Source organism: Dioscorea cayenensis, chromosome 18, assembly GCF_009730915.1.
Source record: "Dioscorea cayenensis subsp. rotundata cultivar TDr96_F1 chromosome 18, TDr96_F1_v2_PseudoChromosome.rev07_lg8_w22 25.fasta, whole genome shotgun sequence".
NCBI lineage: Eukaryota > Viridiplantae > Streptophyta > Magnoliopsida > Dioscoreales > Dioscoreaceae > Dioscorea > Dioscorea cayenensis.
The window spans coordinates 10,934,668-10,961,772 of record NC_052488.1 but is presented as its reverse complement, the minus strand read 5'-3'; the positions used below and the strand labels follow the sequence as shown (position 1 = coordinate 10,961,772).

General features: G+C 40.3%; 1 non-coding gene across 1 annotated transcript; it reads right to left on the bottom strand.

Moving 5' to 3' along the window:
- Positions 1–17,183: 17,183 nt before the first annotated feature.
- On the bottom strand, positions 17,184–17,290 carry LOC120283212. The gene has a single exon (XR_005543207.1). It is a non-coding gene; the product is annotated as a small nucleolar RNA R71 (small nucleolar RNA).
- Positions 17,291–27,105: the final 9,815 nt, after the last annotated feature.

Here is a 27,105-nt window from a genome sequence, read left to right as displayed (position 1 = left end):
CTCTAAGTCGGTCATTCGGGTTTCCAAACCGGACACTCTATTTTCCATATTTGGGGTTGTTGTTGTTGAAAACCCGGTGGTGCTGTGGCTTTTGGTTGTCCTTGGTTGCTCCACGAAAAGTTGGGATGATTCTTCCAACCCTGATTGTAGGTGTTGCTATATGGATTACCTTGGTTCCTCATTGCATTACCCACAAAGTCGACTTTCTCCACCAAAGATACATCACCAATAGAGATCGGCGATCGGAGGTAACATGTCCTCTGCCGCACCAGGTGCAAATAGTCACGGCCGCCACTCTATTCGAAGTTAGAAGGTCTAACTTCTTACTCAATGATTCCACTTGGGCTGCCAAAGAAGTGACTGCATCTATTTCATGGAGCCCGGTCACCTTTTTCCTTTCCCGCTCACTCTACTGATAACTGTTCATGTCCATGTCTTCTACTAAGTGTCGGGCTTCTTCTGGGGTTTTACTCCCCATTGTACCTCGCAGCATCTAACAATTGCCTTGTACTCGGAGCAATGTCCGGGTGCCCCACTTTCTATCGATTGCCTCTCCTGTCATTTCATTACGTTTCTCTCTTGCTTTTTTATTTGCATTGATATTGTTCACATCACTATTAATTCATTTTCACCATAGTTAAATAGCAATTCTTGTGTTTCTGATCACTATTCCTTGTGGATACGACTACCCACTCACTAGGGTACTTTTATTACTTCGACAACCCTTGCACTTGCGGTACACACATGCAAAGGGTATGTCAGCACCCTAACCTCGGATGGCCATAATGGTTAACCTATGACCTAGTATGACACCTTGATAGCAAGAATAATACAAAATAATAACACGACAAACCAGGGTACACCCTTGAACAACACTTGGACATGTAGGGATATCCACAACCATGTTTATAATAGCACAAGCTAGGGTATAGACAAATACCCGACGATCAACACAAACTAGGAGAAGTGGATCCCACCTATATGCACAAGTAGACAAATACCCAACAATTAATAATACAAGAGAGAGTAGGACAAGTGGATCCCACCTATATGCACATATATGCAAGAGGTGTAACATACACAAAGGGGCTATTTGGTTACCTGTAAGTAGCTGTAAGTAGCTGTAATGTAAGTCATTTTACATGTAAGTGACTGTTTGGTTTGCTGTAAAAGTTCCACTTACATATAAGTGCACTTACACCTCACCCACATATATAGCATTTCAACTTATAGCAAAATTTGCTGTAAATTTAAATGCATTAAAGTAAGTGGCATCCACTTACCATTATATTTAATAAATAAATTATAGTTAAATTTAATTATAAAAATATTTTTAAGTAATAAAATTAAAGAAAATAATAAATATTTTTATAAATTAATGTTTATATGATTAAAAATTTTTATGACAAAAATAGTTTTTTTATTGAAAATAATATATTGTTTTAAAAAATAATTATAAACATATTTTAATTATTAAATTAAATAAATAATAAATATTTTTATAATTTAATGTTTATATGATTAAAAAATTTTATGACAAAAATAGTTTTTTTATTGAAAATATTATATTGTTTTAAAAAATAATTATAAACATATTTTAATTATTAAATTAAATAAATAATAAATATTTTTATAATTTAATGTTTATATGATTAAAAAATTTTATGACAAAATAGTTTTTTTATTGAAAATATTATATTGTTTTAAAAAATAATTATAAACATATTTTAAGTATTAAATTAAATAAATATTAAATATTTTAATAATTTAATATTTATATGATTAAATATTTTTATGAAAAATATTATTATTTTTTTAAAAATTAATTATAAAAATATTTTTAAGTAATAAAAATAAATAAATATTATATTTTTATAATTTAGTATTTATATAATTAATATTTTGTAATAATTAAAAAAATTAATTATAATTTTTATCAAGTAATAAAATTAAATAAATATTAAATATTTTTCAATTAATTTTATTAATTAATAATTTTTATTTAAATTAATTTTAATAAAGAGCATTAAATAATAATAATAATAATAATAATAATAATAATAATCTCACCAACTCACATACATGGTAACTATACCTTTAAACTTACATTAAACCAAACAAATAAAAAGTAAATGCATAATTCCTAGTTATAGCAGACCAACCAGTAATGATGTAAGTTGAAATACAGCATTTTCACTTATATTGTAATATCATTTGCATGTAATTTTAGTTAAAGACAACCAAATAGCCCCAAAGAGAAATGCAAACCAAAGAATGATGTAGACTCTAGCCCAACCAGACCATCCGCACTACTACTAAGGCCTATCACATGGAAAGGGAGGGAGATGGGTGACTAACTACATTACTTAGTGAGGGGAACTGCATGGAATGCACGTCATATAAACATACATGATATACAGTACAAACCTGCTTCACAGTTTATACACAATACGAAATATAGGAGTTACAACATCCCAATACCCGTGCTTGTATTAGAGTCATATCAGTTTATTGAATAAAGTAACATATCTAAATATTACGAAACACATATCACAACATATAATCATTATCGCACATTTTATACAAATTATGAAATATGAAATACAAGATTTACAACCTTCTAATACCTGTGTTTGTATTAGAATCATATCAGCTTATCGAATAAAATAATATATCCAAATAGTACAAAAAAATACCACAACTTATAATCATTATCGTACAGTTTATACAAAATACAGAATATGAACAATGTAGAGAAAACAATATCCATAAGTAACTAACCATATTCAAAATATAATATGATAATTAGTGTCTAACTGAATACAAAAAACATATATTAATCCACAGTCTTGTTCTCGTAGCACAATAATTTAGCAAATAATAGACTAAAATCAAGAACAAGTGATCAGCTTCAAACCCCTCCATCCTTAGCCGTGGCCATGGCTAAGTCCAGAGTCACCAAAGGTTGTACCCTTCGGCGTTGGCAAATGATACCTCGTGTGGTGACCCAGGGCTCACAGTTAAACACCGCTAAGATCAGGATCCCTACATGCCTCTCGCATGGTTTAAACAATTAGGTACGAGTTACCACGCCCTTCTACGGGTGGTTATGGGCCCGCCTAACCAGTACGTAGTCAGGGCCGCAACTTTATGTCACCAACAAAACGAATCCACTGAACAAACCACTTGAAAAGTATATACATATGAAACACGTGGCTTTTCAAAAGATTCTACGTGTTTAGCTTAAGGAAAGACGCAAATAGGTAAATATATATCCATTTATTTAAACTTATATATTTTTATATATATATATATATAATTCAAAGTGGCTTTTTAAAGCCTTTCCCGTGCCCACCTCACGACAGGCCATAATAACACGAACACAGAACCAAACCGATTCTCGTAAATGCAATAACGACTCGCGGTAGTTTATAACTGCCTATACATATATAAGGTTCAAATATTCTATTTGCTGTGGTTCATTCTTGAACCATTGTGAGTGCCAAGTGCTTATTTTAATAATTTTTAAATTTTTTAATCATTTATATTTTTTTTACAATAATTAAAAATTTGAAACTTTACAGTGTCCTATTGAACAACATCCAACTATAATTCAAAAATAATGAAAATTTATTGATAATTCATGAATAAATATAACAATGTCACATTTACACATTTTTTTACAACTTTATAAAAAAAATATGATTGATTGCATGCATTTGAACAAGCACAATGCCTTTAAAGAGATAATATGATTGATTGCTTTAACATTAGCTAGCTATGATCTTCACCAATTTTGCTAGCTGCAAAGAAACAACATCATCTTTGAGATGCCATTTTTATTGGAAACAAGTCACAAACTAAAAAGCAATGTAGATCTTACTTAGAAGATGTACAGCTTTGTTTGCTTGAACATCAATATCTGAATACAACTCCTTTAATATTGCATTAAAAAAATAAAAAAATATCAGCTTCAATATCAACATCTGAATTCAAGTCCATAACCTAAATTTATGTAGATTTATCTTTATCTCTCATCTAGTAGGTAAATTTTGATTAAATAATTTGCTATTTCATTAACATTAGGAAAGCAGAAGCCATTGACGAGAATAATAGTAGTTGTTCCTCTTGGACAAGTTAAGTTCTAGTCAGTAATCTTTGATGATTTGCATCACAAGTGTAAAGTAATTTAAGAGATGTAATTGATTTCTTCAAATAAAGTTTCTTCAAATAAAGTTTCTCCAAATGATTAATCATAACTAATTAGAATAAAACTTCAACAAAGTTCCAAGCAAACTTAACCAAACAGCTTCAAATCAACAAACTAATATCATAGGGTTGTATATCAAGAGAAATTACAATTAAAAATAGTAAGATATATGGGAAATTAATCCCTTCCACCGCTAGTCGCCGGAGAAAATCATAGGAGCACCAGAGGAGAGCATTCTTTTGTCTTCTTCTTTCTTGATTAGGGGTGTGTTCACCTTATGGTCACGTCCCTTTGCTCGCCACGTCAGCTTGTTCTGTGCTTCCTCATTGGCTGAAGAATCCTAGCCATTATGTGGCCTCCAAGGGAAAAGTTTAGGTCGAGAATTATTCAAGCTCGCCATGGGTGGGTCATTTGTTGACTTTAACTTCCTACCCACATCTTCTTCCTTAAGCTTTGTGGGATGATCTTGGATTACCCACAAAATTTGTTTGGGCCTCCAAGGAAATATTTTTGGTTTGGAGTTGTCCAAGCCCGGTATAGGTGGGTTCTTGGAGGGCTTCAACCTCTTACCCACATCATAGTCTTCAATTCCCAAATTTTTTTTGTGGGCACTTAATGGGCTGATCAACATTAAGGCATGTAGCTTCTTCGGTTGTCCTTAGTTCAATTTTTTTCTACCACCTCATATTTTTCTATGCCCATGTTTTCTTCCTCCCCATTTTCTTCTTCCATAGCATCTTCGGATAGAACTTCTACTGCTTTTTCATTACTCTTTTTTTTCTCAGTGGCTTTCTTGAGAAGTTCTGCCATTTGTTTCTCTATCCTTTGAATAGATGCTTGGATACCTCTTATGCTTGTTTCTAATTTTGTCAAATGAGGGTTCATGACCAACATGAATTTGGCTTAGACATCTTCAGTGGAAAACTTCCTTTTCATTGGTGGTGATGGTTGTTTTTCGAAATCGGGTGGTTTGTGGGGGTTTTTTGTGGCAATCTTTGCTGAGGGGGTTCCCACTGTTGTCCATGGTGATGTGCTAAAAAATCTGGGTGCCCTCCCCAGTATGGATTATAGACATTTTGGTATGGATTGCTCTGGCTTGCTTTCCAAGCCACGTATTCCTCGATCTATTTTTTAAGTGCATAAATTTTGGCGTCTAATAATGATTCTTGAAAACCCATGGCCTTGTGCAAATTAACAAACTAAAATAGTGAGGTATCAAAGAAAAAAAGATAAAGGGAAAAATACAAAAAAATGTATAAAGGAAGAAAGAAGAAATAAAGAATATTTACAATTGGAAAGATAAATAACTAAAGTAGCGAGCTAGAAGTTTTCCTAGCATTCTTGGATGTCCTGGGCAATGGTGCCAAAAACTTGATGGTGAGCGCACGACACTCTAAAAAGTGAGCACACGATTCCCCGGCTGCAAGTGCAAGGGTCATTAAGTAATAAACCTCCCACGCAAGCGTGAGAAGGTCATATTCCCTTGGGTCCCAAGATCCGTTATTACTTCCTCCTAGGTGACACTATCTAGTCTATCAAATGGAGGTTGTTGGTTGAAAACAAAAACAAAAAAGAATTATAAACCTAATGGACTAAGACACAATATACAAGTGAATGAAGATAACAAATAATAATGAGCACGAGAAGCCTCGGGCGAGGATCCCCTCAGGAGAAGAACAAGTAAGGATCAATTTGGGACTTTACATGCAATATTGGCTAGGTTTGGTCCAGTAGACTTGGCAGTGGATTACCCGGAACCTCAATAGTATAGCCCTAATCGAATACAGGGTCCTTTATCCAGAAGATACCCCTACGATGTCTTTGGGAACAAGGAGTCTTGGCTAGGGTAATTCTAATGCTCGCTCTCACCAAGAACTACCCTAATACCCGCAGTGAGCTACCGGCACATGGAACATCCGGTGCACCAGAACACTGAATCCCCCTTCAAATATTGTGTGACCTAATGCATGTAAGCATCCTGCTATACAAGTATCATTCAAGAATCAAACCTAAGAAATCCATCCATTGTAGGTTGAACAAGATAACAATAGAATGAAAACAAACATGCTAAAAATCTATTACAAATAAAGATCATCCATACAGACAAGTTCTCCCAAGGTTCACGGGATGCCCGGTGGCCTTTGGAGTCTAGTTCCACATCACAAAGAGAGAATACATGAGATAATCAATAAAAAAGCTCATAAAAGTCTCCATTAGATGTAGGCTAAAAGTTGGTGATGAAAACTCACCAGATCCTTGCTGGATCCTCACCGTCAAGCTTCTTGATGATCTCCTTGAGTGCTACCTTCTTCTCCCCTTGAGTTTTCCTCTTCAAATCACCCTCTCCAACTTACCTAAATAAACTAAATAAAGGTGCAGAGGAATGGTGGCCAAAGTCCCCTTCCAAAAAAACCCTAGAAATACTTTTATAACCTCTAAAAGATGTTCTAATCATGCATGTATGGGTTGGTGTGTGGCCGCACAAGAGGCCGCACACCTCTTAGGCTCCTCTGTGTGGCCCGCATAGGGGGACGCACATTGCTACAGTGAATTGCTACAATGATTTTGCTTTAGTGACACTTCTGAGTCAATTTTTGGCTAAGTGTTTGGAGGAAAGCTTTTGGAAGGAAAGGAGGCTTGCAACCTAAGCTTGGGAGGAGCTTCACTCGGCTAAGAAGGGACTCCAGTACCTTTCTTCACCGCCCACACAATTATTCACATTGTCGGTGAGCTTGGGAAACCATCATTCGGTGATGAAGAACCCTCACTAGTGAATCATTATTCGGCCCTTTGAAGAGCTAGTCAGAGTGAGCCTATAGGTAGAGGAGTGTGCCCTTCAATTTGATCATTACTACTTTTGTATTCCCGTGAGCATTGAGCAATCATATGAACCCTAGTCAAGAAAGAGATCACTGCCAGGGTTTGTATAGGATCAAGGGTTAATCATCTCGAGAGAGGAGTTAGCCTAATTTTGGGAGTCTAATTGATCTACTGGGGTTCTAACACACCCTTTGCGTGTGTGTACCGTAAGTGCACGTGTTGTCAAAGTAATAAAGTACCACGATGAGTGGGTAGTTGTATCCACAGGGAATAGTTGTTAGTAAGTAAGTAGTGATGCTATTTAGCTATCGAGTGAACTAATTTGTGATTTGAGTGAGCAATATTAATGCATATAAAATGAAGAAAAGAGAAAAGAAAGTAACAGGAATAAGGAAAGACAATCGATAATAAAATGGGGTACCTAGACAATGCTCACCCTAGGACTATTATTTCAAGTGCAAAACAAGTGTTATGCCTCTTAATTGAAGTTTAATGAGTCATGGAAATTGACAATGCCCCTTGTGTGTGACCCGCAAGTGTAAAGGTTTGTCGAGTAATAAATTCCCACGTGAGTGGGTATCCACAGGGAGTAGGGAATAAAAATACTTAAGTTGCTACTTAACCAAGTGAAGATGAACAATGATTGTGTTGATAAAGTGTGATGTAAACAAGAATAAAAGAACAAGAAAGAGAAGCACAAATAAGTGAGAGGAAAGACAATCGATATAAAGTGGTGTACTCTGATGCTATTATGCCTAGGATAATCATTTCAAATGCAAAACCAACTATTATGCTTCCTAACTAATGTATTAATGAGTCATGGAGATCCTACAATACACGGTCCCAAATCTAAGGTCAACCGTGACTAACTCTACACTATGTCCCGGTGGAGAAATTGACCAGTCTCAACACCTCACACTGTGTAAAGTTGCAAAAAGCTCTAGGGATTCCAAGTGATAAACCATATTTCTATATGTAGATCTAACCCTTTGGTCCAGGCGAAAGACCGCTAGTCACAATTAAGCCCCAGGTGTTAAAGTCACTTCAACGCTTCACTCTGTTGCTTACGCAACTAAGCCCCAGCGGAGTTTATCCCTTAACCCTTCACTCTATTGTGACCGCAAAGAACTCTTGGAACGTGGAGGTAGGATAAATCACACTGGAGGGGAAAGGCAACACTCCGCTACCTCTGACTCACCCTCTCGACCCTCTTTAATCTTTCTTTGTCTAACACTCATGGCGTGTCACCCATCCACAAAGATTATCAATATTGACTCTCAACCCTAGTATCACTCTAAGAGAGAAATCATTCAACAAGTATTCAAGATTGGAACTCAATTAAAAGCATCAATTAAGGAAAACATAATAAAAGGTTAATAAAACAAATACATCCTAGGATTCACAAATCCAAGTATCCACCAGGGGTTTAGCTCTCCATGGAGCAAGATACAATCAATTATAAAATTGAAAGTAAAAAACAAATAGTCCATAGGAAAACCCCCTCGATAGTTATGTCGATGGTCTTGTGGACTGGCTGCACCATCTTCAAAGGTCACCTTGTCAAGCCTAGGACACACCTTGCTGGATCAGTGCCGACGAAAGCTCCCCCAATAGCTATCTTCCAAGAGAATCACGGTGTCAAACGTGTAGAAACCCTCCAAAAGCCTTGCCAATACCTCTCTAAACCCTAGCCGCAAGCCTCTGCAAAGTTGGAGAAAAGATGGAAAGAAAGATGCTGAAATTGGGTTGAATCGCGGCTTTAAAAGGGCTGGAATCAGGCATCCACACGCTCATGTGGATTCTCTGGAAATCTCATTTTTAGCCGGCCATGAAAAGTACTACTACATTAAATTGCTACAGTGTTTTGCTACATTAGCCTACTATAATACCGCCAGAAACACTCCCGAATCCATGTTTTTCATTGAGGTAACTTAAACGGGAACACGTTTATGCCGTAGATCGCGTTGCTTCTTCAATAAATGGCCTCATTGGTGAAGATCTTACTATCAATGCACAAATTGGGATACTCAAATGTGACTGCCTCTGTGACCCTCCACATTATTGTACTCGCTTGAATACCTGGAGGTTGGCACACATTCTCGTATCTTGACCCCGACTTGTGTCTTCACGTTTGTTCCTTCCCAAGATTTTATCAAATAGTGCATTCACAATCTACATTGGCTTCTTTTCTCAATATTTAGCTTCACAACCCTACATGAGCAAAAGAACACAAATATACATATATTTGCGCTTAAACCTGATAAAAGTAATGCTCATCATAAGGAAAGAATACTTTACATTCTTATCGCACAAGCACTTATCAAACTCCCCCACACTTAAGCTTTTGCTTGTCCTCAAGTAAAGAAATAAAGCATTGAAGCATAGAAGAAGGAAAAATTGAAAGCGCTCGGCCTTAGGTTCACCAAAGCATGCAAGGAGAGCATTCTACAAGTAAGGCAAATTTCAACACTAAATACGACAAATAAATGCTCTAGCTAAAAACTTGAATCAAAAAGGACAACAACCCGAAATCGTGTAAGTGTGTTTAAACTCACTCAATTCAATCCAAAGTATATTCCTCAAAGTTCTAAGTAAAAGGGACTTATTTATCTATAAAACATAACAAAACAACAAGATGGTAGTAGCTTCACACATCCTCTAAGGTAGCCCTTTCCAAAGCGGCCGCTGAGGTGGCTTTCACACTTTTGAGGTGGTAGCTTTTTCTACCGGGGTGGTAGCTTTCACTCATCCCATGAGATATCTCTTTCTCTCATTAGGGCATTACTAGTATCCAATTTATGGGAGTAGCTTCATACTTCATAGATGGTAGCTCTTTCCGCCCAAAATGCACAACTAAATGATATATCTTTTTTTCAGCAAAGTAAAACAAGAAACAAAACTAATTAGTCCCTTACACCACAAACTTGAGTTTCCAAAAGAGTATCAAGAGTGAGTGATGCAACAAGTATCAATCGGGTAAAAATTCCTACAAATTCAAGTAAAAACTAGAGCATGAGAACATTCAATGTTAAATAATCTCCTAAACTCCAGAATACAAACATTGCAACTAAGGTGAACCACCATTGACTATGTGAGCATGTATGCCAATCAAAACTTGTGTAAAAGACATGTGCAATGTTAACTCCCCCCACACTTAAGATGTACATTGCCCTCAATGTACCATGCAAGCATAATAGAAAGTAAATCAATCAAGTATATATGTGGGAGTGGCAATTGAAACAATACTCCCCTGACTCCTAGTATTGCGTTTGTTGGAGCTAAATCTTTGGGAGTAAAGTTCCAACGGGTTGTGAAGCACACACGGCCCACATTGGCCGTGTCCATGACTAGTTCTCAACTCCTATACTGACAAGACCATCTACAACATACACAAGGGGGTTCAGTGAAGCTCAATAAAAATAAAAACAACTCGAGTATATAAAAGATAAGGCAATGAATACAACTCGAGACAAAAAAACGAAAAATAAAAGATATACTCAAAAGGAAAATCCTTTCTCAGTGTACAAGTCTAAAATAGAATGCAGAAAGCAAAGAAGAGAAAAATGCATCAAGTGTCGATGTCATCTGCTGTCGGCTCCTCCGCTACTGTTGGTGGTGGTGATGCTGCATAAGGTCGATCAACTTGTGCTAGAATAGGTGATAGTGGTGACGGAGATGCCTGAGGGGTCCTCGGCCACTGGACAAATGATGAGGCGACGTCTTGCTCTAAAATCTGCTGTAAGATGTCAAAACGTGCAATCAACTCGGTGTACTACATAGCCTGTGTCGCCCGACCCTCAGAGATCTCAGTACGTAGCACCCCCACAGCATTCAGGAGCCTCTCAAAACGATCATAAGCCAAGATGGTGAAAACATGCGTACTGGGGGTGACTCCTCCACCACAAGAGGTGTCTCGGTCTCCATCGGTGTCGGCTGAGACTCGGGGGTGGCCTAAGAGGCCTCGGCATCATCACCCTCACCCTAGAGCGGGCGTAATCAAAGCATATATATCAAGGCTATGTCTGCGCACCAATTCCATCAATCTCAATGTATCCAGGCCTAACGATGAAGGAGCAGTCATCTTCTCAACACCACGTATGGCGTCTATCAAACCCATGCCCATAAGAAGTCTGGTGATGTATGCCCCTGAAAAGATGACACTAACTCTAAAATACTGGCCCTGGTAGCGTAGATACTCGGCTAGTATGTGGCCCAAATGGATCGACTGTCTTTGAACCATAGAGTAAAGGTACAGAAGTTCTTGTTGGCTCAGGATGCCGGTACTGTCACCACGTCCATACACCGACTTGCTCAGAATGACATGAAGATAGCGGTACGCAGGTGGGGAAAGGCCCGTGGCCTTAGACACGCCTGGCTCATACTGTCCCTAGCCGCATAGACTGTTATATGCTCTCTGAGGAGTCAAAGACCAAGGATAATCAGTCGGAAGTCGCTCGTACTCCTCAGTGGCCGTAAAGGTCTCATCATAGAGGTCCAAAAAGACTGAGAACTGTGTGATGCTCATAACATGGTAATACCCAAGTGCTCTAGACTGTATAGCGTCGACACTATCAAATCTGGCATAGGACCTGTCGAACTTGAATGAGGATAAAACCTCAAGTGTAAGCGCACGGATGGCAAGCTCTCTAAACGTCTGTAATTGTCTCCAACCCCCCACCGAGACGAGATCCTCTACCACATCTGCCAACTCATCGCCCTGCTGTATATCTCGTAATACACTCGTATCTAAGAAACAACTCTGTCCGAACCTAAGCCTTGATAATCGCTCAAAATGAGCTTGGTGCTTGGGAACAGCAAATCCCATATTCTTTGGCTCAGGGGATGACTCACACCGACGCTTCTTAGCTTGCTTCTTCGACCGGGGTGCCATATCTTCAAAATAAAAACATAGAATCGATCAAAAGCATTCAAAAATTTATTGTGCAGATTTCCACACAATCATGTGGAATTTCCACATGCCCGTGTGGATCCATGGGGTGTGAAAACCGCACGGCCGTGCCTCACAAAACCAAAAATACACATTTTCATTGTTTCTACCTTCGTTCTAAGCAAGCATATACCTTATAAACATAGAAACAAAGCAACATTCATTATATTAATTGATTAAAATCAAGTATGGTGAAGAAAAAAAATGAATTGAGGGTTTACCAGCAGTTGAAGATGAAAACTCTCGAATTCGTCCTAGAATTCAAGTAAAACACAACAAAATCAACGGTGCGAGGTCGGGAGAATGGTGGAGAGTGTTCTCTGAGTGATTGGGAGTGTATGAATGAATAAAACCGAAAGGATTTTAAAGAAAAACCCGCTGCCTTTGAGTTTCTGTACATCCACATGGGCGTCCAGAAATTACCCACGCCCGTGCGATTCCACAGGAGAGACCCACACGGGCAGACGCACGCCCCTGTGCGTTCTCTTGAAAACACTCAAAGCATTCTGAACGCAACTGCATGGGCATGTGGAACTTACCCACGCCCGTGAGCCTGACCTATAGGCGCATACGCACGCCCCTGTGGACTCTCTGTCCAATAGAGAAAATTCTCTAAGTATGACCCACGCCCGTGCAAAAATTACCCACGGGCGTGGATCTTCATAGCACCAATTCACAGGGGCCCTCGCATGCCCCTGTGGATTCTCGGGATGGAAGATTGCTCCTCTGCAGAGATCCACACTGTCGTGTGGAAATTACCCACGCCCGTGCGTTTATCACATGGTCACCCACAGGGGCGAGTCCATGCCCCTGTGTCTTCTTGGGAAAATCTCTCAATATTTGTAGGAATACACACGCCGGTGCGGAAATTACCTACGGGCGTGTGAAAGTCGCAAGGTCGTCCACAGGGGTAAGTCCAAGCCCCTGTGGCCTCTCGGGACGAGCTCACAGTAGAGGCCCACGTGCGTGTGGAAATTCCACAAGCCCGTGCGTCTTCTCTTGATGCCTTAGAAAACTCTGCAGGCTCTGCAGAAAATTCCTGAATATATAAAAACACTCATAGTCTGCTTTCATCATGCAAATACACTAGAGAAAAATGCACAACATGCTCAAACGACCAAAAACTTCGCCATACTCATTTAAACACGCGTGTGCACCAAAGATACATGAGAAAGTCACAGCAATAACATCTAAAAATTAGGACAACTACACTCAAAACTATATTCATGCCAACACTAAACTAAAAACTAGAAAAATAGTAAAGACTTGGGTTACCTCCCAAAAAGCGCTTGCTTAATGTCACTAAGCTTGATGTACCTCTTCTTACCTCACGGGGGTTCATAGATGAAGATTTCCCTCTTACCCATGACTTGGAAGCATGACGAACATAACCTCTTAAAGGAAGAGGGAGAGTTGTCGAGCTTGTTACCACTTAACAAGGGTTCGTCTATCTTGTTTCGCTCTTGCACATCCCCAACAGCCTTGGGGTGTTTCTTGTGGCATCTCCTTGCCCACTAGGGGTTTAGCTTACCATGGAGCAATGCAAAATCGGCAATGAAATCGAAAGTAAATGCATGCAATCCATAGATAAAACCTCCTTGTAGTCCATATTGATAGTCTTGTGGAGCTGCCTCGACTTCTCCAAAGATCCCCTTGTCAAGCCTTGGGCACACCTCACCGAATCGACGCTGATGAAACCTTCCCAAAAAGCTCTCTTCCAATGGAACTCATTGTCCAAGGCCATAGGAACACTCCAACAACCTAGCAAAAGCCTCTCCAAACCCTAGCCGCGAGTGCCTCCAAAGATTGGCAAAAGATAGGAAGAAGATCCCTAAAAGAAACTCTCAAAGCGGTATTTATAGGGCTTTAATTGGGTATCCATATGGGCATGTCGAAAATTTCACACGCCTGTGTGAATTTCCAAGTCTTTATTTCCTGCGCGTTGTGAACGATAGCTGTTACAGTGATTTTGCTACAGTAAATTACTACATTACCTCGCCGAAATGCTCCCAAATCCACTCTTTTCATGGAGGCCACATTAATGTGCACACATCCATGGTATAGATCATATTTTGTCTTTAATGAAACCACATTGACGGAGCTCTTCATAATATTGCACAAGTCGAAATATGTGAGTGTGACTGTCTTTGTGCCCTTCCACTTTGTGTATTCACTTAAGCACAATGGAGGTTGGCACACACCCACATGTCTTTGAACACAACTTGTGTCTTAACATTTGTTTAATCCAAGAACTTCATCAACAATTGCGTTCACGATCTACTTTTGCCTCCTTTCATCCAAACTTGTCTCCACAACCCTAAATGCACAAAAGAACAAAAATTCACACGAATGAGCGATAAAATCTAATAAAAGTAATATTTAGTGTAAGAAAAGTATACTTCATATTACTTATACATAAGCACTTATAAAACTCCCCCACACCTAAACTTTTGCTTGTCCTCGAGCAAAAATAAAACATTTAAGCATAAAAAAAGGAAAATTGGAAGTACTTGGCCTTAGGTTCACCAAAATCATGCAAAAGAGGCATTCTACAAGTAAGGAAAAATTCTTATAGCAAATAAGAAGAATTATTGCTCTAGCTAAATACTTCCTAATTACTTGTTGTCTAGCCTACAAATTTGAGTAAGTGTTCTAAATTACTAAAATGGGTAAAAAGAACTAAAAGGAGGTGTCTATGATAAGTGTTTATGTATATATAATACGAAGTACTCTTTTTTTACATTGAGCATTGCTTTTCTTAGACTTTATTGCTTATTCATGTGTATACGGGTTCTTTTGTGCATGTAGGGTTGTGGAGACAAGTGTAGAAGAAAGAAACCAAAAGTAGTTCGTAGATGCAATTTGTTGATGAAGTCTTGGAGTGAATAAACATAATGACAGAAGTTGTGCTCAAAGACATTTGGGTGTGTGCCAACCTCCATTGTACTCATGAGAATACACAAATTGTAGGGGCACAAAGGCAGTCACACTCAAGTGTTACGACTTGTGCAATACTAGAAAGATCTTCGTCACTGTGATTTCATTGAAGACGCAACACAACCTACTGCATGGATGTGTGCCCATTCATGTGGCCTCGATTAAAAGTGTGGATTCGGGAGTATTTTGGCGAAGTACTATAGCAAATCATCGCAGTAAAAGCACTGTAGATGTTACTGTTTACAGCTCACAGGAAATGAACTTCTGAAAATTCACATGGGCGTGTGAAAGTTCCACATGCCCGTGTGGAATGCCCGATTCTAGCCCCTATAAATACCGTGATTTTAGATGTTTTGGAGGATCTTTTTCCTATCTTTTACCCATCTTTGGAGGCGCTCGCAGTTAGGGTTTGGAGAGACTTTGGCTGGGTCTTTGGAGTGGTTTTACGGCCTTCAACACTGTATTTCTTCGGAAGATAGTTATTGGGGAAGCTTTCGTCGGCATCGATTCAGCGAGGTGTGCCCTATGCTTGATGAGGGAACTCTTGGAGAAGACGAGGCAACTCCATAAGACCATCGATACGGATTATGAGGTGGTTTTACTAATGGATGGCATGTTTTCACATTCAATTTCATTGTTGATTGTATATTGCTCCATGGCAAACTAAACCCTAGTGGGTGCTTGGACTTATTAACCCTAGGATGATTTTGTTTCATTGACCTTTTATTATGTTTCTTTAATTGATGTTTTTAATTGAGTTCCAGCCTTGAATGCTTGTTGATTTGATTTTCCCTTAGAGTGATACTAGGGTTGAGAATCTATATTGGTATTCCTTGTGAATGAGTGACACTTCATTAGGGTTAGATAAAGTTAGGTTGGAGAGGGTCGAGAGGGTGAGTCAAGAGGTAGCGGAACGTCCATTTCACTTTCGGTGTAATTCATTCTATCTCAACGTTCCAAGAGTTCTTTGCGGCCACAATAGAGTGAAGTGCTAAGAGATGAACTCCACTGAGGCTTAGTTGCGTGAGCAACAGAGTGAAGTGTTGAAGTAATCCTTAGTACTGAGGCTTAGTTGTGAATAGTGGTCTTTCGCCTAGACCAAAGGGTTAAATCTATTTAAGGGAATAGGGTTTATCACTTGGAGTCCCTAGAGCTTTAAGCAACCTTGCACAATGTAAGACGTCGAGAGTATTCCTTTCCACCGGGGTATAGTGTAGGGTTAGTCATGGTTATGCTTATGTTTGAAACCATGTGTTTTGGGATTTCCACGACTCATTAAACATCAATTAGGAGATATAATGATTAGTCTTGCACTTGAAACAATAGTCTTAGGATGAGCAATGTATGGGTGCCCTATTTTCTAATCAATTACCTCTCCTCATATTCTTTTGTGTCTCTTTCTTCTTTACTTTATTCTAACTTGTATCGATATTATTGACACCACTCTTGAATCATCTTCACTATAGTTAAATAGCAATTCTAGTGTTTCTGAGCACTATTCCCTGTGGATATGACTACCTACTCACCGGGGTACTTTATTACTTCGACAACCCATGCACTTGTGGTACACGCACGCAAGGGGTGTGTCAAGTTTTTGGCGCCATTGCCGGGGAATAGGCATTTTGGAAGCGTTTTGCAATTTGCTATTTTAGCTATGCATCACTTATTCTATTTCACACTTTCTTATTCTTCCATCATTCTGATTTGTTTTTTTTTTTCTTTCTTTCTTAGGTTGTAGCTCCAGGTTATGACCCGAGGAAACCCTTCGACTTTAGTTGAAGAAGATCTAGACATTGGAAGAAGAATTTATAGAAAGGGAAAAGAACATGTGCAAGAACAGTCAAATCAAGCTGAGATAAAAGGTGAAGGGTCTCATAATATGGTAGAACATCATGAGCAGCAGAGGACACTCTTAGATTATGCAAGACCCGCAGTTCTTGGCACCCAGTCTAGTATTGCGTGGCTACCGATTACAGCTCAGAGTTTTGAGCTCAAGCCAGGCTTCATCCAGATGTTGCAGCAGTCAGCACAGTTTAATGGTTTAGCCGATGAGGACCCGAACAACCACATCGATAATTTCTTGGAAGTGTGCGACATGCTCAAATTAATGGAGTTACGGATGATGCCATCAGGTTGAGAGCCTTCCCATTTTTCTTGAAGGGGAGAGCAAAGCAGTGGCTACATTCATTACCTAGAGCGTTGATCACTACTTGGGAAGAGATGGTAAAAGCTTTTCATGCCCAATATTTTCCTCCAGGAAAATTTGCGAAGCTTAGGAATAAAATATCCTCTTTTGTATAAATGGAAATGGAGTGTCTTTTTGAGACATGGGATAGGTTCAAGGATCTCCTGCAGAAATGTCCTCAGCATGGGTTCCCCGAGTGGATGATCATTCAAATTTTCTATAATGCTTTAAACCTAAGCACAAAGCATTTACTTGATGTAGCAGCAGGAGGTACCTTAGGAAGAAAGACCCCAGAAGAAGCCTGACATCTCATCAAATAAATGGCTATGAATAGTTATTAGTGGAACACATGGAACAGGAAGAAGGTAGTCGGACTTTATGAGATCGATACAGTCACATCATTGGCGGCCCAGGTTGAGTCACTGAGTAAGAAGTTAGACACTATAACTTCTCCTAGAGTGGCGGCCGTGATGATTTGCACTGGGTGTGGGGGAGGACATGCACCATCTCATTGCCCTATTTTGATTGGCGGTACCACTTCTGTGGAATTGGTTGATTTTGTAGGTAATGCAACGAGAGGGCAAGGAAATCCGTATAGCAACACCTACAATCTGGGGTGGAGGAGCCACCCAAACCTTTCTTGGAGTAATCAAGGGCAACAGAAGGCTATGGCACCACTGGATTTCCAACAACAACAACAAGCCCCGAACATGGAGAATAGCGTTTCGTGGTTGGAAAACTGGATGACCGACTTAGAGAAGGCTTTGACCAAGTTCATTCAATCGTCGGATATAAGATTTCAATCGGTTGAAGCCACACTTCACAACCACACCGCATCATTGCACAACTTAGAGAATCAAGTGGGCGAAATTGTGAAGTCATTATTGGAAAGACCTCAAGATAGTTTGCCTAGAAACGTAGAGACAAACCAAAGAGAACATGTAAAGGTGATCACTTTGAGAAGTGGTCATGAACATGAGGGTTGGCTCCCTAGTGAGAAAACTAATATTGATTTAACCGAGGTCGTGGAGGTTGAGGAAAGAGCTAAAGAAAAAGAGGTGGCACCCTCACCTTATAAGCCAAGAATCTCTTATCCTTCAAGATTAAAGAACGACCAAAACAACGAGCAATACAAGAAGTTCTTGGGTCTATTCAAGAAGTTGCACATCAACATTCCATTTGTAAAGGCGTTGTCTCAAATGCCTCGTTATGCAAAATACCTCAACGACCTCTTGACCAACAAGAGGAAGTTGGAGGAGAGTGTATCTATAATTCTAGATGCTTCTTGCTCAGCGGTGTTGCAAAAGAATATGCCAAACAAGAAGAAAGACCTTGGAAGCTTCAATATTTCGTGCAATATTGGTAATTTGGGTGAAGAGAAGGCATTGGCTGATTCAAGGACTAGCATCAACATCATGCCTTACACATTCTTTCAGAAGCTAGGCTTGGGAGACACTAGGCCTACTCGGATGACACTTCAATTGGCCGATCAAACAGTTAGACATCTGAGGGGTATCATTGAAGACGTACTTGTGAAAATTGACAAGTACATATTCCCTATAGACTCTGTAGTGTTGGATGTGTATGAGGATGTTGAGGTTCTATTGATACTTGGGAGGCCGTTCTTCCGCACTTCCAAGGCTCTCATTGATATGGATGGTGGGGAGTTGACATTAAGAGTCGGTGATGACAACTTAACATACCGTCTTACTGAGGCCATGTGACATTCTCTTGACTTTGATGATACTATGTATTTTCTTGACACTACTAATGAGTTAATTGATGAAAACGTGCGATGTGTCCAGACCCATTGGAGAGGTTGCTAGATCAAGAAGTGGAGAATGAAGAAGTCTTGACACTTGGTCTTGAGGACAAGTTGCAACCTACCTTGGGATCATGAAGAGGATGGTCCAAAAGATGAAGCGAGTAAGGAGATGTCATAAGAAGTGCTCCAAGGCTAATGGGGATGTGCATGCACGGAGTAAGGGTGACGGACCCTTGGGTGGTAACAAGCTTGATAACTCTCCCTCTACCTTGAAAAGATTATGTTCATCGTGCTTTCAAGTTTTAGGTAAGAAGGAAACCTTCATCTATGAGCCCCCATGAGGTAAGGTCAGGTACATTAAGCTTAGTGACGTTAAACAAGTGCTTCTTGGGAGGCAACCCAAGTCTTTACTATTTTTCTAGGTTTTAGTTCAGTACTTGCATGAATAAGAGCTTGAGTGTTGGTGTCTTGATTTTTAAATAATATTGCTATGTTTTTCTCATGGATTGTTGGTGTTTTAGTATGTTTAATTGTGATTGGTGAAGTTTCTTGGTTGTTTGAGAGTATTTTCCATGTTTCTCTGGTCAGTTTTTCATAGTATAGGCAAGCTTTGTGTGTATAAGTGTGCAGAAATTTTTTGCAGAGTCTGTAATTTTTTTCTGAGTTATCCAAAGAAGACACACAGGCATGTGGAAGTTCCACACGAGCGTGTGTTTCCATTCAGAGCTCATCCCGAGAGGACACAGGGGCATGTGTATGCCTCTGTGAGTGGCCTTGTGACGATCACACGCCCGTGGTTAATTTCCACACGTGTGTGTGTATCTTTGCAGAGTTCTTAGACTCCATCCCGAGAAGACACAGGGGCGTGTGAATGCCCACACGCCCCTGGGATGACCCTGCGAACAACACATGGGCGTGGGTAATTTCTACACGCTCTTGTGAAACTCTGCAGAGAGTTCTCCTTCATCCCGAGAGCACACATGGGCGTGTGAGTACCCCTATGAGTGCCCTTGTAAGCATCCACACACCCGTGTGGAATTTCCATAGGGGCTTGTGGAAAACTAAGTCATTTCTCTTGGGAGGACAGAGAGGCCACAGGCGCGTGTGGGTGCCCCTGTGCGTTGCGCACACGGCCGTGGAGAATTTCCACACGCCCATGTGGGTATGTTCAGAGGCAACTTGAGATATCCTGAGAGCACAGAAGGGTGTGTGTCTGCCCCTATGATGCTCCGCTGAGAAGTCACACGGCTGTGTGGAATTTCCACACGGCTGTGTGGATGCACAGAACGCCAAAAGGCGCGGCTTTTCTTTAAAACCTACTCGAGTCTCTTCATTATTTCACTGCTAAACGCTCGAGGATCACCATTCTTCACTCCCCCAACTTCTCACCGTCTTTTTAAAGGGTTTTAGTTGAGTTTTCCGGCCGCACTCATGGTTTTTCACTTCCATTTCGTCGGTAAGTCCTCTTTCCATTTTTTCTTCGCCAATCTTCATTTCTTTAGATTAAACTTGTCAATGTTGCATCGATTTCATGCTTAAATGGTTGGTGTATGCTTTTAGAAAGAATTTCAAGTGAATTTTAATAAATTTTCGGGATTTTTGCATAGTTGTCGTGCAGTTTTCACGCCCCAAAGATCCATACGGCCGTGTGGAATTTCCACACGACCGTTTAGATTTTTGCAGAATTAGGTTTTCAAGCTAAACTTGATTTTATTTTCAATGCTTTCAGATATGGCCCCCATATCCAAGATAGCCGCCGGTAAGCATCCACATGAGCCTTCTCCTTAGCCGAAACAGATTGAATTTTTTATTCCCGAGCATAAAGCTCGTTTTCAAAGATTGTCGAAGCTGAAGTTTGGCCAGTCTCGATTCCAAGATTTGAGCGCTTTTGCAAGAGATACAGTTGGGAGATGATATGGTGGATGAGGTGGAGTAGCTCCTCTCCATGGGTAGTTGGAGAAGATTATTGCCTATTCGAGAGCTGGCTATTCGCATGCTCACGTTGGAGGTATTAGCGTCGTTTGAGTTTGATAGAGCATACAACAGCTTCTCTAGCATCGACACTATTCAGTTCAGAGTATTTGGATAGTACCATAGCATGAGTGTTACACTGTTCTTCGTTAGACTTGGTTTGTATGACGAGACCTACACCGATACTGAGGAGTACGATCAGTTGCCGACCGATTATCTGGGTAGTTTGACTCCTCAGATAGTGTACAGGACATTGTGTGGCCAGGGTTCGTACGAGCAAGGGGTCTCCAAAGTGATGTGCCTCTCACATCTGGCTTACCGTTATATCCATGCCATTCTGAGCAGATCAATAAATGGACGTGGTGATAGCACTAGAGTCCTCAGTCGACAGGATTTATTATATTTATACTCTATGGTACAGAGCGAGGCACTCCACCTTGGACACATTTTTGTAAAGCACATACGGTATCAGGGTAAGAATGCCAGGGTTGGAGTCCTCTTCTTGGGCCCGTACATCACTCGGCTCATCATCAAGATGGGTCTGTTGGACGCAATCAGAGGGGCCGAGAAGATGATTGTACCATCACTCCTCGGCCCTGAGACGATGAGACTCATGGGGATGATCTGCAAATACGGAGACAGAGTCTATATGATGATCATACCACCACTAGAGGCAGCCGAGGTGGAGACAGATGCAGTAGAGGGATCTCAGCTGTTGTAGGAGCCACAACCAGAGCATATGGAGACCGATGCACCCCTGCAGCACAGGAGCCACCACTAGTGCAAATCTTTTCTCCTTCTCGAGCCCATAATCACTTTGAGAGGCTCAAGAGCGCTATATAGTTATTACAGAGGGATTTAGATGAGGTTCGCTTGACACAGGCTGTGAACCACACTGAGGTGATGTCACATATAGATCTCCTACAGCAGATCTTAGAGCGAGATGTGACCTCACCATTCGTGATGAGACCTCGCACTCCTCAGGTCTCTCCAGCACATCCATCACCACCACCAGCAGCACCAGCATCATCATCATCAGTAATAGCAGCAGAGACAACACCATAGGACACCAACGCTTAAGGCGTTCTTTTACCTTTGTTTGCTTTTATGGTTTTCGTATTTTACTTCTGCATTTATTTTGGACTTGTATTATTCAGAAAGGATCTTACTTCTAAGTTTATGTTTTATTTTCAGTTGTTTCAAGTTGTATTTTATTTCTATATCTTTATAGACTCGATTTTATTTTGATTTTGTTGAGCTTCACTGAACCCCCTCGTGTATATGTGTAGATGGTCTTGTGAGTCTGGAATTGAGAAATAGTCATTGGCATGGTCAATGTGATATTCACATGGCCATGTGTGCTCTACAAACCATTGGAACTCAACTCTTAATGAAATTAGCTCTATCAAATGTACCATTAGGAGTTCAGGGGAGTATTGTTTCAATTGCCCATCTCAACACATGTTTTGATTGCTTTATATTTATTGTGCTTGTATGCGTATATTGAGGGTAATGTACAGCTCAAGTGTGGGAAGAGTTCATATTACACATGTTCTATACTTATGCTTTCATTGTGCATGCTCATGTAGCCAATGGTGGTTCACCTTAGTTGCAATGGTTGTATTCTTAAGTTTAGGAGATTTTTAACATTGAATGTTCTCATGCTCTAGTGTTTACTTGAATTTTTTGGAATTTTTTTGCTAGATTGACACTTGTTGCACTGCTCGCTCATTAAACCTTGTAGAAATTCAAGTTCGATGCTTATGGGACTGTTTTAGTTTGTTTCTCGTTTTAATTTCATTAAATAAAAATAATAGATATGTTTGTGTGTTTGTGCATTCGGGGTGGAAAGAGCTACCACTGATGAAGTATGAAACTACTCTCATAAGTTGGATACTAGTTATGCCTTACTGAGAAAAAGAGCTATCTTAAGAGATAAGTGAAAGCTACTACCCCGGTAGAAAGTGCTACCACCTCGAATGTGTGAAAACCACCTTAGCGGCAGCTTAGGAAAGGGCTACCTTAGAGGATGTGTGAAGCTACTACCTTTTCTTTTCTTCTTGTACATAAATAAGTCCCTCTTACTTATGAGCTTTGAGGAGTATATGTTGGGTTAACATGATTGAGTTTACACACACTTACACGATATTAGGTTGTTGTCCTTTTTGATTCGAGTTTTTAGTTAGAGCATTGATTTTTCTTATTCTGTGTTGAAATTTTTCCTTACTTGTAGAATGCATATTTTGCATGCTTTTGGTGAACCTAAGGCCTAGCAATTTCAATTTTCCTTCTTGGATGCTTCAATGTTTTATTTTTGCTTGAGGACAAGCAAAAGCTTAAGGGTGGGGGAGTTTGATAAGTGTTTGTGTATAAGTAATACAAGGTATTCTTTTCTTATATTGAGCATTACTTTTCTCAGACTTTATCGCTTATTCATATGTATACGGGATCTTTTGTGCATGTAGGGTTATGGAGACAAGTGTGGAAGAAAGAAACCAAAAGTAGATCGTATATACAGTTTGTTGATGAAGTCTTGGAGTGAACAAACGTGAAGACACAAGTTGTGCTCAAAGACATTTGGGTGTGTGCCAACCTTCATTATACTCAAGAAAATACACAAATTGGAGGGGCACAAAGGCAGTCACACTCATGTGTTCCGACTTGTTCAATACTAGCAAGATCTTCGTCAATGTAATTTCATTGAAGACGCAACGCGATCTACCGCATGGATGTGTGCCCATTCATGTGGCCTCGATGAAAAGTGTGGATTTGGGAGTATTTTCATTAAGTGCGGTAGCAGGCAATGTAGTAAATTACCGTAGCAAAATCGCTATAGTAGTAACTATTCATAACTCGCAGGGAAAAACTTCTGGAAATTCACACGGGCATGTGAAAATTCCACACGCTCGTGTGGATGCCCGATTTCAGCCCCTATAAATACCATGATTTCAGACGATTTAGAGGATATTTTTCCCATATTTTGCCCATCTTTGGAGGCGCTCGCTGCTAGGGTTTGGAGAGGCTTTGGCTAGGTCTTTGGAGTGGTTTTACGGCCTTCGACACCACGTTCCTTCGTAAGATAGTTATTGGGGGAGCTTTCGTCGTCATCGATTCGGTGAGGTGTGCCCTAGGCTTGAAGAGGAAACCCTTGGAGAAGACGAGGCAACTCCACAAGACCATCGATATGGATTACGAGGGGGTTTACTTATGGATGGCATGTTTTTACACTCGATTTCATTGTTGATTGTATGTTGCTCCATGGAGGGCTAAACCCCTAGTCGGTGCTTTAACTTGTAAACCCTGGGATGATTTTGTTTCATTGACCTTTTATTATGTTTTCTTTAATTGATGTTTTTAATTGAGTTCGAACCTTGAATGCTTGTTAATTTGATTTTTAGTTAGAGTGACACTAGGCATGAGAATCTATATTGGTAATCATTGTGAATGAGTGACACTTCATTAGGATTAGACAAAGTTAGGTTGGAGAGGGTCAAGAAGGTGAGTCGAGAGGTAGCGGAGTACCCCCTTTCCCTTTCGGTGTGATTCATCCTACCTCCATATTCCATGAGTTCTGTGCGGACACAATAGAGTGAAGTGCTAAGAGACGAACTCCACTGGGCTTAGTTGCACAAGAAATAGAGTAAAGTGTTGAAATAATCCTTAGTGTTGGAGTTTAATTGTGACTAGGGGTCTTTCGCTTTGACCAAAGGGTTAGATCTATATTAGGGAATAGGGTTTATCACTTGGAGTCCCTAGAGCTTTAAGCAATATTGCACAGTGTGAGGCGTCAAGAGCATTCCTTTCTGTCGGGGCATAGTGTAGGGTTAGTCGCGGTTAAGCTTAGGTTGGGGATAGTGTGTTCTAGAATTACCATGACTCATTAAACATCAGTTAGGAGACATAATGATTAGTCTTGCACTTGAAACAATAGTCCTAGCGTGAGCAATGTCCGGGTGCCCCATTTTCTATCGATTGTCTCTCTTTATATTCTTTTGCGTTTCTTTCATCTTTACTTTATTCTTACTTGTATTGATATTATTCACACCACTCTTAAATCATCTTCACCATAGTTAAATAGTAATTCTAGTGTTTCTGAGCACTATTCCCTATGGATACGACTATCCACTCACCGGGGTACTTTATTACTTTGATAACCCATGCACTTGCGGTATAGAAACGCAAAGTGTGTGTTACTATGCAACCATATTTAATGTGAGGCATGACATTGAGAGATTTATCCACCGGGACCTCGTAGGGGGTTAGGGATCCTTCACCTAGACATAGGGTTGGATCTATGTTTAGGAATCTGTTTCACTCTTTGGTATCCCTAGAGCTTATTACGGTCATATGGGGCATAAGGTGTTGAGATTGTGCGATTTCTCCACCGGAACCGTGTAGGGGACTAGTGTCGGTTACTTGGAGACAAGGACCGGTTGTTCTTGCATTACCTTGGCTCATTAGACTCGGCTTAGAAGCATTTAGCATGTCTTGAACTTCATGTTAGATCCTAGGGGGAGCATTGCCCGGGTAACTCATCCTTATTGATTGAGAACTCCCTCCACTTTACCCTTGCATATTCTACTCCGGTATTCATGTCTTCACACATTTGGTCATCACACCATCCCATTTATCATTAGGCTAGCTAACAGAGAAGCAGCTAGTACTAGTAGCCCTGTTCCCTGTGGATTCGACTACCCAACTCACCGAGTATTTTATTACTTCAACACTCGTGCACTTACGGTACACACATGCAATTTGGATACATGTCAAGATACTTAAATGAATACAACTTAAACAACTAAAAATAAAAGATAAACTCAAAAAATAAATCCTTTTTGAGTGATACAAGTCCAAAATAAAATCCAAGAATAAAAGACGGAAAACATAAACACAAATAAAGATACAGAAACCTCAAGCATCGGTGACCTCCTCTGCTGTCTCTGCTGTCTCTGCTGTTGCTGCTACTGGTGGAGATGATACTAGTGCTGCTAAAGATGGTGATGGTGGTGCTGGGGATACTGAGGAGTCAGTGGAACTCGGGGTCGCATCACAAAGTGGAAAGTCGCATCTCGCTCCAGAATCTGGTGTAAGATGTCAAGACACACCATCATCTCTGTGTGGTTCACAGCCTGTGTAGCACGAACCTCCGACAAATCAGCCTGGAGTACCCCCATAGTGCTCTCGAGCCTCTCAAAACAATCATGGGCTAGAGAAGGAGAGAAAATGCATACTGAAGGTGCCTCTTGTGCTTCAGGGGTGCCTTGGTCTCCATCTGCTCCGGCTGTGTTTCTAGGACAGGTTGTGACCCCTCTGCTTCATCACCCTTATCCCCGGCTAGCTCTTGTGGGGGTATGATCATCACATATACATCGTCTCTGTATTTGCAGATCATTCCCATCAAGCGCATAGTCTCCAAGCTGAGGGGAGAAGGTATAATAATCTTCTCATGTACTGGCCCATCCCCATGATGAGTCGAGTAATGTAGGGGACTGAGAAGAGTACTCCAACTCTCGTGTACATGCCCTGATGATGTAAATACTTGGCTTGGATGTGTCTAATATGGTGTGGCTCGCTCTGTACTATAGAATAAAGATAGAGCAACTCCTGGCGGCTCGACACCCCTGTACTGTCACCTTGGCCATTCACTGATATGCTCAGAGCGGCGTGGACGTATCTGTAGGATAGTTGTGAGAGGTATGTAACCCTGGACACTCTCGGCTCGTACTGACCCTGGTCACATAATGCTCTATAAGTGCTCTGCGGAGTCATGCTACCGGGATAATTTGTAGGGAGTTGCTCGTACTCATCTGTGTCAGTAAAGGCCTTATCATATAATTCATGTCTGATCGAGAACTGTGTGACACTCATATTATAATACTGACCGAAAGCTCTAAACTGTATGGTGTCAATGCTGTCAAAACTAGAGTATGACCGATCGAACTCGAAGGGCGTTAAAACCTCTAATATCAACATACGTATAGCAGGCTCACGTATGGATAATAGTCGCCTCCAACTACCCACTGATAGTAGCTACTCAACCTCAGCGACCATATCGTCCCCCAACTGTATCTCCCGTAATGCATTCAAGTCTGGAAAATGAAACAGTCCGAACTTCAGCTTCGACAATCTCTCAAACCGAGCCTAATGCTCTGGTATCACAAACTCCATGTGCTCTGCCTTAGGAGAAGACTCACGTGGACGCTTGCTGGCTGCTTTCTTGGATCTGGGAGCCATATCTATAGTAATAAAAAAGGAAACAATCAAATTTA